This window comes from Zalophus californianus, chromosome 3 (assembly GCF_009762305.2).
Source record: "Zalophus californianus isolate mZalCal1 chromosome 3, mZalCal1.pri.v2, whole genome shotgun sequence".
NCBI classification, from domain to species: Eukaryota; Metazoa; Chordata; class Mammalia; order Carnivora; family Otariidae; genus Zalophus; species Zalophus californianus.
The window spans coordinates 1,072,841-1,079,361 of NC_045597.1; the positions used below are offsets into that span (position 1 = coordinate 1,072,841).

Below are 6,521 nucleotides of genomic sequence, written 5' to 3' on the forward strand. Positions count from 1 at the left end.
ACGCTCAGCGGGGAGTCTGCTTGAGATCCTCTCTCTCCTTCTGCCCCTCCCACCCGTGTGTGCAAGCTCTCTAACATAAGTCTTTTTTTAAAAAATAAAAATAATAAACAAACAAACAAATAAGAATCTCCAGGCTGGCATAACCACGCAGCACCAAACCGTTCTGTCTTCCACTGAAAAGTTCCCCATAGGTGAGGACCCGGAGCAGTGACAGTCACCAGGTCTGGTTCTGTGCCTCTCTGGAGTCCAGGCATCCCCCTCGCAGCACACAGGGGACTTGGGGGCTGGGTGGCAGGGACGTGGCAGAGCACAGCAGAAGATCCAAGCCAACCAGCGTCACCCGCTCCTCCTTCTGCTGGGCCACCTCCCTGCGCACCTGCTTCGGTGCCGAGGGCATCAGGCAAGCCCTGCCCTGCAGGAGCTCGGAGTCCCGGGAGAGCGGCCCGTGCACACGCACCCCCCGGGCTCGGCGTCGCTCACACTCAGTGCTGTCGCTGCACCCGGGGCACTGTGCACGCTCTCACTGATGAGACGGCTGCCTGAGGACAGGAAATCTGACTCTCCTCTCCTGCTGCTGCTTCCGAGCGGGAGCCCCAGCACTAGAGAAATGCACCGAAGATGCGACTGTCACAGCTCAGCTGTCTGCACTGCGGTCTCCCAGACAAGTGCGTTATCAATCAGTTACAAATCGCCAATACTGAGAACGTAGTAGCATCATTCAAAAGCAGAGAAGGCGGTTCTAGGACAGAGAAGCTGAAGGTGGAGGGGACTTGTCATTCCCCCATCTTCTTCCCGCCATGGGCCACAAAGTCGAGATGCCCTAGCATTTCCTGCAACCACGCAGTATCAGACATCCCACTGTGGGCAGAGAGTTCTGGAAGTTTCACTCAAGGAAGTCAGGAGGAAGCAGGGTTACGTCCCCATCTCAAAGAGGAACACGCCACAGACAGGCTACGCCAGCCGGGAGCCCATGGGGAGTCTATAAGCCCCTGGGCGGCCCGCAAGAGGGGACCGCCCCTGCCTCTTCCAGCGGCCACGCCAGGCGACTGCAGCGCCAGACTCCGCCCACGAGTGCGGCCTTCCTGTGAGCCGGCGCCTGGCCCACAGCCGCTTCTGCAGGTGCTTTGGTGAAGACCAACCCCATCCTCTCCTGCCCTGTCCAAAGGACGAGAGCATCTCTGCTGCCCGTGTGTGTCCAGCCCAGCGAGTCTCCCGTCTGCCAGCAAAGAGCTTCACTAATGTTCTCGTGAGCAAATACAAAAGGACAAATGCAGTAAACGCTTGTAACTACTTCTCCAGGAGCCTCTTAAAATAATACGACACCCACGAAGTCGGGGACCACGTGCTGTTGGTTGGGAGCATTCCAGGCCGGCTTGGTTGCGGCCCACACACACTCCACGTCCTCTGCTTCAGCTGCAGGATTCTGTTCATATTTCAGAAGTTCAATAACGTGGCGGCGGACAGCTCTCCTTCCACAGTGATTGGGATCTCACCTCGACTTGCCCAGATGCTGCTTTCCCAGATAAATATCCCGTTTTCAGTTCAAGACCGCAGTGGGAAACCTGAGGCTCAGAGAGGGAGAGGGTCATCTGCAGGCTGATGGTGTGGCCGGTGAGCACCAGGAAGCAACAGCTGGGGGGCAGGGGGGAGACTCTGCTGGAGACTCTGCTGGAGGTGGCTTTCCAGCTGCCTGAATCCTCCCGACTGTCAGGGGCTCTGCAGGGCCAGTCACCGTGACCCCCTCCTTCTAGCTCCCTGTAAGTTCTCCTGTAAGAAAACCTTGCCTCTCCTGCTCTGAGAAGAGTTGCCCCAGGCCCTCCAGGCCCCAGGGCCCCCACCCCGGGCTGTGGGCCCTATGTGGCAGAAGCTCTCTGCACCAGCCTCTTCCCTGCACAACTGTGTGAGGCAAAACTGATGCCCCAGGAGCATTAGCCAGGCCCAGACCGTGACACCAGGGTGGGAGGGCGCAGCCCAGCCCACAGGGTGGGGAGCGGGGTCCTGAAAAGCGAAGCGGTCCTAAGATAGAGCCGGATCACCCCAGCGAGAGCCCCCTCCTCACCACCCGCCCCCAGGTCGGGGCAGGACAGTCCCCTCCCCGGTGGTGTGAGCAGAGGGCGTAGGTCCCAGGAGGATGGGCAGAGCTCAGAACAGCCTGGTCTGTGAACTCGGGTCTGCAAACCAGCTTCGGCCTGTCATCCCCTGGATTTGCACAGTAGAACGCCCGCCTGCCCGCCAGTGCAAGGGCTCCTTCCCCAGGGTCCGCACCTCCTCACCAACCTGCCAAGTGGGGTCCTCTGCTTGCCGCAGGGGGGGCCTGGACACTCTGCAGCCAGCAGCCCCTGGGGACCCACTTCTATTTTTGTGGTGCCCCTGTGCCTCCCAGCGGCCACACATCCTGGGGCCTCCCACAGCATCCCCCCCCACATCCTGCCGTGCTGCCGGGTCACCTTAACCCCTTCCTGGGCCAGGGCTGGCGGGCAGCCTGCTAGGGTCCCTGGAGGCCTCTGGCCCCTGGACGGGGCTGTCTCCTGTAAGGACCGGAGGCTGTGTGCTCAGGACCAAAGTCTGCTCCTCCCAAACTCCCTCTTAAGTGAGCAGAGCTGCTCAGGAGGAGCCAAGGAGAGCAACAGGGCCCCTTTCTTAAAAAGTGATCGAACAGCCTTTGAAGTTGACTGAAAAGAGCCGCTCTTCTTTTTAAACTGTGGGAGTCTCTCTTGAGTAGCCCTTTTGAAAAGCAAGGCCGCTAGACTGTGGGCCACCCGCCTTTCCTGCTGCCGCTGCCGGGCTGGGGGGCCCAGGGAAGTGCAGGCGCCGGTGGGGGGGCCTCCTCCTGCTGCCCCCACACCAACCTGCAGGGCCACCTGTCCCAACACCTGTCCTGACACCTGACGGATGGGGGGGGGATTCGGAGGAGCTTGGGATGTGGCTCTTCAAGCTGGGGGGCGTGGGGGGGCGTGAGGGACACCTGCCGCGTGTGACACGACCCCGTGACAATGGGGAGGGGCGTCTGTGCACAGGGAGCCCCGCGCCTCCAGCGGCTGACTGCAGGGATGCAGCCCCACCGCAGACCGCGGTCGGGCCCGCCCACCTCCGGACCCTCACCCCCCCCCGCCCCCGTCCCCATCCACCCCTTCCACCGGCCTCCCCACCCCTTCCACCGGCCTCCCCACCCCCGCACACCTGCCCGCCTGGACCGTCCTCCGCGCGTCCTCCGCCGCAGGTGCCGCGCCCGACGCCGCCCCGGCCGCAGGGGGAAGGGCGGAGGAGGGGGAGGGGTGCAGGGGAGGAGGGCGCCCGAGAGAGGCGGGGAAAGGTGGGGGCGGGGACGTGGTGGAGGGCGGAGGGGGAGGGGGAGGGAAGGGAGGGGCGTGGGCTGAGGAAGAGGAGGAGGGCTCAGGTGGGGGGAGGAGGGGAGAAAGGGGTTAATGTCTGGGGCAGGGGCGGGACCAGGGGGCGGGGGAGGGCGCGGGAGGGGGAGGAGACACCCGAGCCCGCCCTCGCCTCTCCCTACGTGTCCGGTGGGCAGGGGTCGTGCCCCTCCGCCTGGGGTCGCCGGCGACCGGGCGCATATCCGGCACCCCAAGGGGACACGGGCTGGGCTGGACGGGGAGTTCTGCCCGGAGGCTCTCCCCGGCCCGACTCCAGTTCCCGGGCTCACCCACAGGAGGAGGGTCCCGCCGGCCGCAAGGCACCTGCTCTAAGCCAGGCTCCATGCGGCCCTGAGGACCTCCACCCATGCTAGGCTCCCCCAACTCCCCAGGAGCCTCTCAGGAGAAGGAGGGCGGCCGGTGGGCGGGGTCAACACAAAGCCTGTGCGCACAGTGGCCTCACCCCTGCGCGGGGAGCCTGTGCTCCAGGCCACCTGCCGGCCGTGCTTCTGGGGCGGACGGCCGGGACCATGGCCAACAACGGGGAGCCAGGGCTCCGGCCCTGTGGGAAGCACAGCCGGCTGTCACGACCTAGGGCCGGGGGTGGGCAGGAGCTCACTGCGCCCCTCGATGGCCATGCAGGCAGAGGGCATCAGGTCATCTAAAACATGAAAGTGGATATGAGGACGAAAACATCCAGAACGCTCATTTCAGCTGAGGCTTCACAAAGTCTGCGTGTAGCGGGGCGGAGTGGTCAGCTGGTTTAAACCAAACCACGGCATCCTGCCAAGAGGCAGCTCTAACTGCTGGACACAGCATCCTGAGGTGTGGGCGCTGCCTGAGACCCACCCAGGGCACGGCGACACAGGCCTGCAGGGAGGGTGCCCGGCAGTGACCCCACAGGAGCACTTTCCTCCTCCAGGAGTGGCCCTGGGGTCGTGGGGCTCATGGAAGGTCAGCGTGCACCCAGCAAGCTCCCTGGTGGCCGGTGCGCACCGGGGCAGCTCAGGCTCCACTGGCCCAGGATGCGGGGTCTGCAGGGGCCACGCTCTCCTGGGAGGTCCCAGGCATGCAGTGGGCACAGTGTGGGCCGGGTTCCTGTCTCAGTGAACAGAGCAGGCAGGACTCACAAAGGAGGGGGTTAGGCGGGCTCAGGAAGGGGGTGGTTTGAGGGGACAGGAAATGAGATGAAGGGGAAACCCTCTGCTTGGTGGGGAGCTGAAGAGATGGGAAGGGCTGATCATGGGCAGCGCCCCAAGAACCTTTGGGAGTCAGGGACCAAATGGGTTCCTCTTCTCCAAGGGGCCACAGGGAGGTCACGGTGCTCCAGCGTGCTGGGCTTTGCCTGTTTTTTTAAGACCAACACCTCGTTCCCCATGACTGCGTGGGAGGCCCTCCAGTAAGAGAGATTCTCCCGGATGGGCTGTAGGAAACACCAGTTAACTGAGCAGTGAAAGTACAAAGGGAGGCAGTCCCCCGGCTTCCTGGGGAGTGCTCTGCGGGGTGTCCAAGCAGACTGTGCCGCTGGTGCAGAAAATGAGGGGAAATGGCTGGTGACCCGTGCGGTGACCCTGGTCAGAATGTGTGCGGGCTGCAGGCTCAGATCCCACAGGCCAGCGCGCATGGGCTCCCGACGGGAGCGTGCCCTGCCACAACGCAGGGGTTCCCAGCCAGGATCCCGCATCTTCATCTCCGTTACCCACACCCGGACGGGCTCGGCTGGCAAGAGGCTCTGGGGGCCAGCAAACCAGCAAGCCCAGAATATGAAAGCGGTCTCTGCTTCGGCACATGGTCCCCAACACAGTGAAAGCACAGAGGACAAACTCCCAAAATTTCTGTGCTGTTCAGAAAATGTTAGGGCTGATTCTAAAGTTGAGGTGATTCAAGAGGAAATGAATCTCCCCGAGTACAAAAGCCGGCCAACTCATCCCTGGTCCGAGCAACGCCCTGCTGGCCTCCTGCTCATCATGTGGCCGGATGAGCCCTTTGTGGCTCTGCGCGGCTTCCACAGCTCCCAAGCCCCCGGTGAGGCACAAGGAGATCACCATCACAAACGCGCCTCCAGAAAGTGTACCGCAGAGCAGAAATACAAGGGGCAATTTGCACCAAGGTATCCTTGCTTACGGCGGGGAGAGATTGCAGGGGACAAAGCGCACACCTGGGGTCCCGGGGCCCCGGGCTCCGAGTTCTGAGCTCAGGCTGCAGACTCTGGCTCGGTCCCGGAGGTGAGAGTTGACGTTTGCCTGCCGATTCCGGATCTGGAACGTTGTCAACACTGTGGCAGAGCCCCCATGCTTGGAAGGCCTGCAAGGCTGTCCCGTTGGTCACTGTGCCCTGGGACCAGCCTGAGAGGGCCCATCTGCCTTCCAAATTGTCCCCGTTTCTCTGATTTACTGTTTAAAACTAGCATTTGAGCTTAAATCATTTATATAAAAGCACTGCTTTCCCCCCCAAAAATCTTTTTTTTTTTTTTAAAGATTTATTTGAGAGAGAGAGCGCACGAGAGAGCGTGTGCGTGCCCATGACCCGGGGGCGGAGGCAGAGGCTGAGTGCAGAGCCCAACGCTCCCAGGACCCTGGGATGGAGCCCAAGGCAGACGCTCAACTGCCTGAGCCACCCAGGCGCCCCCCAAGAAAGTCTCTATTAAGAAAAAGCAGTTAACACCTCAGGTGGTAAACACATCCACTCTCCACGTAGGGCTAAAGAGAAGAGGCACAGGGCACTCCTCGTCCCCCTCAGAAAATCGGGGTGCCCTCAGGGTGTCTCTGCCCTTGTCACACTGGGTCCAAAGTGAGGAGGGGACAAGCAGGGACGTGCCTGCAGCAAGTCAGGGGGCCTGCTGGTCATCCTTTGGGGGGCTGCCTAGGGTTTCAGAAAACCAACCTTGTGGGGGGAGGATGGGGTACCCTTTTCCGGCCCCCAGGTAGACCACAAGCCTACCTGGACCCTTCAGCAGCCGACGTCCCTCCCTTGCTCGCTTCTCCTGAACTAAGGTGCCCTTGGTGTAATCGCTTCCCCGATGGCCGGCTCTGCCGTGATGGGGGCCTTCCTGCACGTCCGCTTCTGGAAGCAAATGGCCAGGGCTGTTCTGCCCGACCACAGCCCAGGAGTCCAGCTCAGCTGGGCAGGCGGGGCTGCGAGCCTTGAGGTGTG

General features: G+C 62.3%; 1 protein-coding gene across 10 annotated transcripts in view; it reads right to left on the reverse strand.

The window, feature by feature from the left end:
- The window catches only part of MCF2L (MCF.2 cell line derived transforming sequence like), a 136,319-nt gene extending 133,080 nt beyond the window's left edge, over positions 1–3,239 (reverse strand). For 9 of the 10 annotated variants that reach the window (XR_003519207.2, XM_027590167.2, XM_027590168.2 and 6 more), the window contains exon 1: positions 3,181–3,239. The gene's annotated coding sequence lies outside the window, so the exon portion shown is untranslated. Of the gene's footprint in view, positions 1–2,277; positions 2,368–3,180 lie in introns of those variants that run through there. The other variant, XM_027590159.2, reaches the window with a different exon arrangement.
- Between the last annotated feature and the right edge of the window lie 3,282 nt (positions 3,240–6,521).